Source organism: Nycticebus coucang, chromosome 1 (genome assembly GCF_027406575.1).
Source record: "Nycticebus coucang isolate mNycCou1 chromosome 1, mNycCou1.pri, whole genome shotgun sequence".
NCBI lineage: Eukaryota > Metazoa > Chordata > Mammalia > Primates > Lorisidae > Nycticebus > Nycticebus coucang.
Genome location: NC_069780.1, coordinates 183245431 through 183258870, shown reverse-complemented (window position 1 = coordinate 183258870; position 13440 = coordinate 183245431). Strand labels below are relative to the sequence as shown.

General features: G+C 39.8%; 1 protein-coding gene across 2 annotated transcripts in view; it reads left to right on the top strand.

Moving 5' to 3' along the window:
• The window catches only part of FBXL7 (F-box and leucine rich repeat protein 7), a 456585-nt gene that overhangs the window by 72095 nt on the left and 371050 nt on the right, over positions 1 to 13440 (top strand). Inside the window, exon 1 of one of the 2 annotated variants that reach the window (XM_053592965.1) lies at positions 9620 to 9708. The exons of the other annotated variant lie outside the window; for it this stretch is intronic. The gene's annotated coding sequence lies outside the window, so the exon portion shown is untranslated. Of the gene's footprint in view, positions 1 to 9619; positions 9709 to 13440 lie in introns of those variants that run through there. 2 annotated transcript variants of the gene reach the window in all.

Below are 13440 nucleotides of genomic sequence, written 5' to 3'. Positions count from 1 at the left end.
GAAAAAGCAAATGGATACTTTTCTGCAGTTTCCAGAAGGAATTCAGATGGCACAGGCTTCTAAGCAGGGCTTGTGTGAAATGCAGGGTCCTATATTGTATTTCCTGCCTTTCTCCTGGGGACTTCCAAACCACTTTCGAAAGAAATATTGTATTTATACACATGGAAAGGTTGGCTGTCAAGGAAGGTTTTTTGCAGAGCCATTTCTTACCCCAAGTTAGACAGTGAGTCTCACAAGGTTCTTTTAATGAGGAATCTGAGAGAATAGTCACTTTAATCAAGCAGATGACCATTTTCTGCTGATTTGTTTCATGTGATGGGGCCACACTCATAGCAATTTTGAGCCTAGTGATTGGGAGGGCACCAGGACACAGGATTTTACCTGCCTGAGAAGCTCACCAGCATCATCTTTTGGAACACTTTTTCCTAGACCAAGAGATACTTTTAGATATATTTCATTTATATTTGGGCAAATTACCCAATTTTCCTGGCCTTTGCCTATTTTTTTTTTTTTTTGTTTTAAGAGACAGAGTCTCAGTTTATTGCCCTCGGTAGGGTGCTGTGGCATCACCACTCACAGCAACCTCAAACTCCTGGGCTTAAGAGATTTTCTTGCCTCACTTCCCAAGTAGTTGGGACTATAGGTGCCTACCACAATGCCTGGCTATTTTTTGTTGCAGTTGTTGTTGTTTAGCTGGCCTGGGCTGGGTTCGAACCTACCACTTTAGATGTATGTTGCTGGCACCGTAACCACTGTGCTACGGGCGCCGAGCCCTTTGTCTATTTTCTGATGTGTAAGATGAAGGGAGTGACTTCAGTAGTCACTAACTTCCACTCCACTCCAGATCTACTCTTCTACACATAATTAATGACTGCCGTACTACTAGAATTCTACTTAGGTCATGAATTTTAGTAAAATTAAAAATGGGCACCTGGTTGGGCCTGGCAGCTCACACCTGTAATTCCAGTGCTTCAAGATGCTGATTAAGAAGGATCACTTGAGATTCCATCGGAGGCTCGGCAAGGGACTTGAAGAGAAACTTCTCTGAAGAAGACAGGTGTACAGCCGATAGACATATGAAAAACTGCTCATCATCTTTAATCATCAGAGAAATGCAAATCAAAACTACTTTGAGATATCATCTAACTCCAGTAAGATTAGCCCATATCACAAAATCCCAAGACTAGAGATGTTGGTGTGGATGTGGAGAAAAGGGAACACTTCTATACTGCTGGTGAGAATGCATTTTTTGGAAAGATGTTTGGAGAACACTTAGAGATCCAAAAAATAGACCTGCCATTCAATCCTATAATTCCTCCACTAGGTATATACCCAGAAGACCAAAAAATCACATTATAACAAAGATATTTATACCAGAATGTTTATTGCAGCCCAATTCATAATTGCTAAGTCATGGAAAAAGCCCAAGTGCCCATCGATCCACGAATGGATTAATAAATTGTGGTATATGTACACCATGGAATATTATGCAGCCTTAAAGAAACATGGAGACTTTACCTCTTTCATGTTTACATGCATGGAGCTGGAACATTTTCTTCTTAGTAAAGTATCTGAAGAATGGAAGAAAAAGTATCCAATGTACTCAGCCCTACTATGAAACTAATTTATGGCTTTCACATGAAAGCTATAACCCAGTTATAACTCAAGAATAGGGAGAAGGGGGAAAGGGAGGGGAGGAAGAGGGGAGGATGGGCGGAGGGAGGGTGATTGGTGGGATTACACCTGCGGTGCATCTTACAAGGGTATATGTGAAACTTAGTAAACGTAGAATGTAAATGTCTTAACACAGTAAGAAAATGCCAGGAAGGCTATGTTAACCAGTGTGATGAAATGTGTCAAACGGTCTATAAAACCAGTGTATGGTGCCCCATGATTGCATTAATGTACACAGCTATGATTTAATAATAATAATAAAAAAGAAGGATCACTTGAGGCAGAGATTTGCAGACCAGCCTGAGCAACATAGTCAAACCCTGTCTCTACCAAAGAAACAAATGTTATTCAGGGTGTTGGTGTGCATCTGTAGTTTCAGCTACTCGGGAGGCTGAGGTGGGAGGATTGCTTGAGCTCCATGAGAGTTCTGGGATGCACCATTGCACTCCAGCCTGGGTCATAGAGGGAGACCCTGTCTTTAAAAAAATAAAAAGAGTTGTTGTTTTTTTTTTTTCCTAAACTACAGAGCAGAATAGTAAATATTTTTGTAATGTTTCTCCCTCTAATCTTTCTCACAGTAAAACTATTTGAATTAAATTGAATTAACAGAAGATGTGAGTGTCTCCTTACAGATCAGCAATCAGTGAGTGTCAGATGGGAGTCCAGGTGACTTTCACTGACGGCCTTTTGCCCCTCCATCAAGCCTGTCTCTTTCTCTCTCTTGTTGTCCTTAGCATTGTACTGTTCTGCTGAATACAAAGTGAGCAAGTTGGAGATAAATGTGGCCAGAGTCTGGGGTTGTCTAGCTCTATTCAAGGCACAGACCTGGACCAGCTTGTCCCGCAAGAACCCCAATGCCTGTCAGCATTCAAGAAAGTACCTCCCAGGGTCATTTTCTGCAGCTCTGTAAACTCCTCAGCCTGAGCTTGGGAGACCACTTGCCCCTTGTCTGACTAACTGTATGGGCTGCTTCCTTTTGAGCTTCTGGCTTATGTGCTTTAATTTTCATGAAATGAAACTTTAAAATGCCCTTGTTTTAGCAACTAAACATCTGGGTTCCACCAGCTGGTTCAAATCCCCAAATGGACCTGCCACTTATATGAATGGTCTTTAAATTTCTTTTTCCTTTTCTAAACACCTCTTAACTAGCAGAATAGAAACTATAATAAATGCCCTCAATTGGCTAGCCTTTCTTTAAATAATACTAGCAACAATGGAAGGGACTTTTTTGGGGAGGGGGTCTTCCAAGACCTCTAAATCTTAACCCATCCTAGGGTCCTTGGAAAATGAATTAGTGTAGGGTGTCAAAGATGAAGGTGTTTGCTTTAAAATGGAAAGGTGGAAATAAGGTTAGAGAAAGTGATTTGAATACAATGCTTTCCCCGCCTCTCCAAGTTCTATGTAAAATAAAATGATTTGACCAGGTTATATTGAGACTTTTTCAGAAAAAATACTTCTAATTTTTCTACCAGTGTTTACATTCTTAAAAGTTGATAGTGTGACATTGTTGAGCAGATGACATTTAGATGAAGTTGGTGTGGGTGGGTTTGGAATTCCCCTGGGGCCACCTTGAGGACGTGAAGAAATGCTTTTAGGTGAGGGTTTCCCCTGCCACTTGTGGATATCTGCCTTCTCCTCAGAGATGCTGCTCCCATTTCAGTGGGGATCAGCAGTGCCCTGGTGGCCGGAGAGAAAAGGGGAAGAAGTATCTCCCCGCCAGGGTGGGCCTGGGGTAGGTCAGACTGTGACGAACTAGTTTGCAAAGGCCTCATCACTCTCACCCTGTTATTAGCACAGAGTTAGGCCAGAATTCTCAGAGCTTCCAGGTTCTAGTTTGTCAAATGGTTTTAAAAATCTATATTTTTAAAGTGAAACATCCAACTTTTAAATATTTAATTTTTAAAACAATACCAAGTGGGCTAAACCAAAAATATCTGTGACTCACCATTTTTTGAGTTGAGTATGAGAGCTCCTGGGTCCACACAAATGCTGTTAATATTTACTATTCCCATAAATTTGGCACAGTAATGTAAACTTCCTGAGGCTTTTTTGACTTTTCAAACTTAAAATAATAATGCTTACGTTAGAAAATAATGAGGGTAAAATCAGAGAGTGAAAATGGATATGTAATTGCAACATCTTTTAAATATTACATGTAAGGATCAATCATGTTAACATGTGGAAGAGCTTCCACAGAGATATCTATCATGACCCTAACCTGTGCCAGCTGCTTCACAGTGAGGTCCACTGGCTGAAAGGTACACTGGACAAAAATGGGTGGGAACTGACCTAGCACCACTCCTAAAATATCAAGGTAGAAGCTAGTGGCCAGTAGCTTTGTTAAGTGATGTCTTTGACTTTGAAAAGGCTGATTGTCTGTAGATTATGAACAGTCAGATAAAAGGGCAGATATGTCCCTTGGGTGCAGAAATTTGGGGTCCAGTTCTGGGCTTTGGCAAGGTGGAAATGGGCCCCATAATGCTGCCTCGATATTACTGAACATTGATAAAGAAAGCAGATGGCTTAAAGAAGGGTTAGGGTGACTACCCAAGAGGTTGAGGTGGGAGGATGGCTTGAGGTTGGGAGTTTGAGATTATTTTGGCCAACATGACAAGATCCCATTTCCAAAATGATTTTTAAAAATAAGCTGGGTGTGGTGGTAGTAAACCTGTAGTCCTAGCTACTCAGGTGGGTGAGGCAAGAAAAATGCTTGAGCCCAGGAGTTCAAGGGGTTTCAGTGCACTGTCGTCATGTCACTGCCTTCCAGCCTAGGCAACAGAGAATGACCTAATCTCCATTTTTAAAAAAAGGGTTAGTATGAGACTGCAGGCTGTAAGGCTGCAACCTGTAATCTACCTTTCTCCTTCGTATGCTGCAGTACCCCAGTATACTCCTTCCCTTTGTGACTACTACTTTTTTTACAATTAAAGGAAGACCACTCTTGGTTTGTATTAGTCCAAGGTTGCTGACATAACTGTGGAATTCTTCTTTGTTAGGGGGAGGATCAGGAAGGTATGCAGAAAATATGTCTCACTCTGGGTTTCTGAAAAGGCCTCACCAACCCCAACTCATCCGGCAAAGTTAATCACTTCTTCTTCCCCAGCTTGTGTCCTGAACTACCTGGGTACACCTGTGTGATTTTACTGCTTTCTTTATAGAAAATGTTTATCTTCCATAATAGACTGTGAAATCTTTGAAGGGGGCCTTTTAATTTGAAGGCCTAGTGAGCAATACAGCACTTTGATAAACATTTACTCATTTGCATTGAGAGACTTTAAGCCATCCTTTGAGTCTCTGGGGGATGTACAGTATCCACAAAAGGATGTCCATTCTTATTTACTCCAGATAGAGAAGCAGGAGGAGGGTATAGCACCATGTTTTAAAGAAGTTTTCTCAGTCTTGCCAATAGGACAGACTAGCTCAGAAAAAAAGTTTTTTTTCCTTTTAAATAAACTTTTGAATCACAGTGAACAATAGATTTACTGTGCTTGATAGAATAAAAGAAGAGGGAAGCTATAACAGGTTTTTTGTGAAGGTGATGCTGGATGAAGGTGGAATCCTTTAGTAGGGACCACTCAGTCCTACAAAGGGAAGCAGTCACAGGATGGAATGTTCTTTGTTTCCTCAGAAACAAGAGGGTCTTGTATAAGCAGTGACTTCTGCGAATGTAAGTCAGATAGATTCTGTTGTTAGGGATGCTCTACCCCCTGAATCAGTGCCCTGCTTCAGCTGGTCAGTACTCAGCAGTAATGGCAGAACGCTTGGATCTCTGGAGACTCTGATGTGAGGCCATCAGAGCAAATCAGTAGCTTATTACATGGTCTTTGACTGACACTATTATAAGTACAGAAAAGTATTAACAAACATTTGTACCACTTCCCTCAACTTTCCTACCTAAAATAAGAAAAATCATAGCTGGAAAATTTTCAGTCATATAAACATATCATAAAGTTGATATACAAAGGACTGACAATTAAATTTGCAAACTTGCCACCATGCACTTACATTGGCAGCACCGTACAAACAACTTGGTAAGGGTTCATGACCTTGGCATATCGGTGTATCATAGCTCTGTTCATGTTGACCTCTGGTAGTGTCTTGCTGAGTGGCGGTAGCTATTTTGTGTTTTTCTATGCTGTTGTGAGAATGTCAGAACTTGAATTAGAGCAGTGAACAAACACTTAATTTTGTGTTAAACTTGGCAAGAGTGGAAGTGAAATCCAGTACACGTCAGTTCAAGTTTATGGGGATAATGAAGAAAACGGCAGTGCATGAATGGAAAATGTTTTTCTGAGAAGAAGGAAATCATCACTGATGAATAAAGGTCCGGGTGGACAGTCATGAGCACAACTGATGAAATCATTATAAAAATTTGTTGAATTGCATGTCAGAATCATTGGCTGACTGTCAGAAGCAGAATGGACCAATTAAACAACAATAGAGAAAAAGTTAGGAAAATCTTAGCTGAAAATCTTGGCTGAGAATGTTGTGTGGAAAAATGGTCCTGAAGGAGCTCACTAATGAACAAAAGCAATGGAGATTCGAAGTTTGCGAGATTTTTTTGGAGAGGCAAGATGATGTTGTGGGAGGTGTTATTACTAGTGACGAAACAGGGGTGTATCAATGTGGCCCCCAAACAAAGCTACAAAGTGCACAAAGGAAGTCAGCCAACTCTCCACCAAAAAAGTTCTGTTACTCCAAATCGAGAGCCAAAAAAATGTTGCCAACCTTTTTTTATATCAACAGGATTGCTCATTATCAATTTGTGCCAACTAGACAAATGATTAACCAAATTTACTAATTGGAAGTGCTGAAAATGCTTCATGAAAATGTTAGATGACAATGACGTGAACTTTTTGCCAACAACTTATGGCTCTTGCATTACAACAGTGCACCAGCTTACATGGCACTCTTTGTGAGAGAGTTTTCAGATAGTAATAAAATAACTGTGTTGGAACACCCTCCCTACTCATGTGATCTGGCTTCCAGTGGATTTTTTCTTTACCCAAAGGTAAAGGAAATATTGAAAGGAAGACATTTTGATGACTTTCAGACCATTAAAAATAATATGACGACAAGTCTGATACCCATTGCAGAAAAAGAGATCCAAAATTTCTTTGAAGGGTGGACTAGGTGCTGGTGTCAGTGCATAGCTTCCCAAAGGGAATGCTTCCAAGGTGACCACAGTGTTATTCAGCAATGAGGTATGCAGCACTTTTTTCTAGGATGAGCTCACAAACTTAATTGTCAGGCCTCATATAGAATTGAGCATTTTGCTTGCATTTGGTATCTTGCTGAGATTGAATGAAGCCTACACTTTCTTTTTTTTTTTTTTGTGGTTTTTGGCCGGGGCTGGGTTTGAACCCGCCACCTCCGGCATACGGGACCGGCGCCCTACTCCTTGAGCTACAGGTGCCGCCTGAAGCCTACACTTTCTTTACTTCCAGGAAACTCTTTAAGACTTCTGAATCCAATTTATTTTCCCAGAAATCCTTTGGTAGCTTTATATTGTTTAATTGGTCTGCTCTGCTTCTCACAATCAGCCAATAATAAATCATTATTATTATTTCATAAATATTACAAATACTTGGTAAATATTTGGCAACTCTTACAGGTGAAACAACTCTATAATATGTATCTTTTAAAATCCAGAAGCATTTTGTGAACGCATAAACTGTGAAATCTACAGAATTGTTTATAATACAAATAAATGTTAATAAATAAAATAAATGTTAATGTTTAAAGGCTTAAAAATAAATGTTAATGCCTCCATTGTAAAAGTGCAAAGGGATATAATATGGTTTAATAACAGAAGTACTTGTTGAGTAGGAATGTACCAGGTTATATAACATAATTTAGGTTTAACCTAATACTCAGCAACATAAGGATATTTTTTAGGGTGAAATAAATTCAAATCCTGGCAGGCTTTGGATATGTACTTCATTATTTTATGTAGAAATGTGCAGTGATATAGTAGATACTATCTATGTGCTAATATTTCTGCACTATTGAAATTAGATTAAGACTAAAAATAAACAATAAAGAATTGAAGTAAGCCAGTAACTTCATTATTCATGGGTGCACTGGGCATTGCTGTATGAAGAAAGTTCTATTTTCTTCAAGGTAATGTTTCACTGCGCATTGGCGTTTAATATTTAATGTTGGAGAGTGTAAGAGACTGAGCCTGCCTGTGTGTGGGACTGGTAAGCCTGCACTAAGTATCCTACTTGGGCCTTGAAATGGAATGTTCTGGTAGCTGCCAACCTTAGGTCATTTGCTTTAAATAAAATACAAGGGCTTTCTGGTGTAGGAATGGAATAGTGTGAAGTAAGAAAAGGAAAACAGCATAAAATGAAATAAATCTTCTGGAAGCACTAAGGGTACTGAACTAGTTGCTCATATCTCTGTCTTCTGGCCTTGAAATCTTTGCAGTCAGTTTTAGTTCTGTGTGGTAGTTATCAACCAGGGGATTTTTTGTCTCCCTGGAGACAGCTGGTTCTCTGTAGACACCTCCGGGTGTCACAGGTGGGGGAGAAGGAGCTGATACTGCTGGAATCTCATTGGTAGAAGGTAGAGAGGGTGACTAAGGTCCTGGCCTGCAGGGGATGCCATCCACGACAAAGGGTTATCCAGCCCAGAATGTTACGGTGGGGATATTGAGAAACGCTGGATTAGAAAAAGCCGGCTTCCAGAAATCACACTTCAACTTTCTCTTGAAACTTGTACAGACTGTGTTAGTTTTTTATTGTTATTGCAGTTTTGGCAGGGGCTGGGTTTGAACCCACCACCCTCAGTATATGGGACTGGCGCCCTTACCCACTGAGCCACAGGCTTACAAGGGTACATGTGAAACTTAGTAAATGTAGAATATAAATGTCTTAACACAATAACTAAGAAAATGCCAGGAAGGCTATGTTAACCAGTGTGATGAAAATGTGTCAAACGGTCTATAAAACCAGTGTATGGTGCCCTATGATCACATTAATGTACACAGCTATGATTTAATAAAAAAAAAAAAGAAACCTGTACAAAATATGTGACAAAGTAGTTGAGGTTTGTCTCTTACTTATTTTGACATAAAGTTTTTTTTTGTTGTTTGTTTTGTTTTTGAAACAGAATCTCCGTAGCCCTCGGTAGAGTGTTGTGGTATCTTAACTCACAACAACCTCAAACTCTCAGGCTCAAGTGATCCTCTTCCCTCAGCATCCCAAGTAGCTGGGACTATAGGCACCACCACAATGCCTGGCTAATTTTTCTATTTTTTAGAGGAGACAGGGTCTCGCTCTTGCTCAGGCTGGTCTTGAACTCCTGAGCTCAAACAATCCACTGGCCTTGGCCTCCCAGAATGCTAGGATTACAGATGTGAGCCACCGCGCCCAGCCGAAGATGTGTTTTCATATAAATTTTCTCCTCTTTGCACACTTATTTATTTACTTTTATCACTTGTATTTTCTTACTTTGCCTTTTTCTTGAAATATTAAATAGATATAGAATTTGATTCTTGGATAATGCCAGCTGGGTATTGAAGATCCCTGATGGAGGGTAGTTTCTGGCTTCTGTTCAGCTGTAACAGCTTTCTGTTTTTAGTGGTCAGGAGAGATGTATCCCCATGAATTCTTTGTGTTGAAGGCATACATGGTTGGCCGCGTTGTTTTAGATTAGATTTCTTCTCTGGTGGCTTTTTACTAGAAGTTTGTGATAACAAATGAGTATTCCTTTACTTTCAAAAACGTTTTTGCGTCTTTGTCCTTATTGCACTGTTTTGCAGAACATTGTGTTTCCTATAAAGAATGGCTGGTAACTGTAGCCTTTTCTCACATCTTATACTTCAGCTATTTTCAAGCTGGCGTGCAATCGCATAAGCAGAATGAAATGTATTAAGTGCTCGTTTATGTCTATTGGGAAATATGGTATAATGTGGAGCTACTTATTCCTTTTCTGTTTTAGCACAATATGCCTGTCTCATGGCACACCAGTGCAGGGAGCAAAGAACTGTAGTTCCCGCAGAAGAATAAGAGACCTACAAACACAGAGGTAAATTATCAGCAACTGACATTCCTGGGCCTCAACAATCCACTCTCTATTCTCTGCTGCTTCAGTCTGCCCTGTGATTTTTTTTGTGGTCCATTTATATTTTTAAATAGTAACAAGACTTAGTGACAGTGATTCATTATGTCATGTTGAAAATAACAGTTGCCAGAGATATTCTTAATATTGTGTCTTTTTTTAAGCATCTAACTGGTTTTATGGTGAACATTTTCATAGAATATGAAAGGAGATGACTTATAACTCTTTGTAGTTAAGGTTTCAGAGTAGAATGATAACATTCAAGTAGCTCGACTTTGTAAATGAGCAAGTAGCTATATCTTTGGTGGTAAGAATAATATTTATGTTGTTAGTACTCAGACCATGGCAAAGTTCTCCAGGCAAAGGAACAGTTGATATAAAGGTTTTGCTGAACTTAACAGCTGGTGTGGATCACTGATGTTTAAGATACCTTTAAAGAGATTCTTGTGTGTGTGCGTGTGTGTCTGCTTAATAATTCTGTGGAACCATATAAAGTTTAGATGAGGTAGTTGGCTGTCTGAGGTCTGGGTCATCAGCTTGAATAATCATTCCCAAGTGTTTACACATCTCTTTACAGTAGTGATCAGAGTCTTTCTGCTACTCTGATTATGTATATACCTTCCCATCTTTTCCATTATTTTGTGACTGCCCTAAGGGCAGGAGACTTTCTCATCATCTTTATATCCTGAGCATTCCCTAATGTAGTGGTGTGAATATAACAAACATTAAAATGTGTTTTTGTTTTTTTTTTAAAGTAGAAGTTGGGGCAGAGGGGTAAGTTCCAACCTATGGGGGGAATGCGGGTGTATGTGGCCCACCTCCTGGGTGAAGGACTCAGATTTTACCTTGTAAATGCAGATAGTATAACCTAATTGTATGTGCCCCAATGTTAATCCAAAAGAAAAACAAAACTTAAGAAAGAGGAAAAGTTGAAATGAAAGATAACAGTATCCGTTGTTTTGCTGTCGAGATCTTATTAAACACAAAAGCTCCAGTGTCAGTCTTCTGAGAGGCAGTCTGTGCCTCCTGAAAGCCTTACTTCGTTTCAGTCTGCCTACCACGAAAGTCCGTCTGACAAGCATGGCCCCCTGGCTCGTTATTTTTATAGTCCAGTACCCCACTTCATCCCATGCCCAGACCCTCTGCATTAGTATGTCTCTCCCACGTGGTGTTTATTACACATTACACTATCTAAGTTCTTCAGAGACTGACCGGCATCATCCCAGGGGTTGGAGGACATTTATTTTCTTCCCCTTGTGAGTATGAGCTTCCTGGGGGCATTACTTGTTTGAAAGTCATATAATATGGAAAATATCTATGTGATAGTAACAGGTTCTCCATTTCACCAGCTGCATTGCAATCATCATTCAATAAGACTTTTGAAAGGGATACGTTTTAGGGATACGTTTTAGTGGTCATTTTAAAATAAATTAAAATGGGTTCTAGGGTTTTTTTTGTTGTTGTTGTTGTTGTTCTGATTCATGTAATGAAACAATACTATTACTTTATGAATTTGGAAGCCTGAGGTCTGCAGATATGCTTTGGTCATATTTGTCTTCTAAAGTTATTAATAAAAGTGAAGCGAGAGGGTCTGGTTAAATATTTTCCAAATACACTATGTTATATTTGTTAGCCACTGTGTATCTCCTAGGAACTCTGCCTTCATGCCTTAATCTGTGGTCATGTTCAGTCCAAACCCCATACATTATAAAAATAATTAGAAGTCATTGAGCCTGATGTCTATGTTTCCTGACTATAATTACATTATAATCTTGTTTGTTTTGAAAAGATTGTTGTATGTTGCAGATTTACATGAAGCTGTTTTTCTCCAGCACCTGTGGTTTTTGTTCTTTGGATTCTGATTTCTTGTTTACGGGATGTGTGGTCATGGATGTAATGTGGGAACACAGGACCATGCAGGTGTTTCCCTTGGCTGATAGGAATGCTGTAGTTCGTCCAGAGAAATATAGATGTTAACTGGCCATCACCTATGACATAAAAAGTTTCTTTATTATCCTGGGGAAGTGCCTAGAGATATTCTTTTGAGAATAGAGAAATTTCTGAAACTTTCTGCCAAAAAAATCTTATATAAAAGAGAGGAGTGGAGAAAAGTGTATGGTTTGAAATAACTAATGGATTTCTTGAGATAAGACACAATAATGCATTGATAAAAATTCCCTTTGGACAGTAATTAGGATGTAGTTCCTAGTAGGCAGAGAATCGATCTTAAAAAAACAGTGTCACTCCTGGCATGGTAGCAGATAGCAAAGAGGGGTATAAGTGAGTCTGACTGGTCAGCCTTTTGGGGGGCTTTATGTAAGCTCAGTGGACTTTGAAACTTCTGAATCTCCTGAGGCAAAGTCGCAACAAAGTAACCTATAGTCGTGCGTGACCTCAAATGGAGTTCTGCAAGTCTGAAGTGCACCCCCAAATGTCTGCACCATCCAGTATTTTCAGCATTGGACACCTTATGTCCAATGAGATTTTCACATCCCCCATGATTCTGCAAGAGATCCAGATTACTTTCATAATGTGAGCAGGAAATATCACAGTCAGCATATGTTTAAAAGGAAAATTGATACCATTCCAATCCCATGTAAAGCAAACACAGGTGTACTAATTCTGCAAAAGAAAAATGTTAAACTTCTCCTGTTCTATCACCTGCCCCACCAAGAAAAGGAGTTTGGTGGCTAAATTAACTTGCGATGAATGCTTTGGGATCTGTTAACTGTGTATGGAGAGCTCTGCTATCCATGACATGGAAGGTGTTTGATGAAAAGTAAATTATTCAACTGCTTTAGTCGTTCATGGTTTCCAAGTGAGTCTGTAGGTTTGTCATCAAATAGATACATGGAGATATACAGCTGTTGCCAAGATGCATTGCTTATTGGTGGACATGAATGTATTATTGTGGTGACATTTGACAGGGGCATCCTCTTTTGCATTTTCTTCTTTTCAGATTTCTTGGTCTCCACGTCTTTAGAATTACATGAGAGATTGAGAAGAAGGGCTGCTGCTCCTGCCTTCCAGGAAGACATAGAGAAAGAAGCTTCCCATTTTCTTACTTCTGTGGAACCACATTTGAGACTTGCTCCCCCAGGCAGTATTTAGCCATAGACAGCACAGGAAGTGGATTTCTGGAGGGACTTGAACAGGTTACTCTTGGGCTCTGTCTTGGCATCCCAGAGTGACCTAGGACCCAAAGGTCCTGCTTGTCCCATAGGCCACAATTTGTATGCAGCTTTAGAGTATAGTTCATAATTCCTTACCTAGAAAAACAACGTGTCTGGTGGGAAATTATGAAAGTTATAAAACATGCAAGCTTTCCTCAACTAAACAAAATTGCTTTATAAAAGTGTAAGAAATCAGATTTCAAAATAAGGCAATTCTGTGCGTTCTAGTTTCTGTTGCCACATAAATAAAAACAAACCTTAAAACTCAACGACTTCAACACTAGCCATCATTTTATATCTCTTTCAGGTTTTGTGTGTCAGGAATTTGGGAATGTCTTAGTGGGCTGGTTCTGGGGGCAGCCAGTGGCTGTAGCTGACACACCAGAAGTGGAACAGCTCTGTACAGGAGTGGCCTTCCTGCTCTCTCCCCACCCCTGTGCCCTTTCCCCTCCCCACTTCCTCCTCCTCTCTGTCTCTCTCTATCTCTTTTTCTCTGTTTCTCTCTCTTTTCATGTGGTCTCGGGCC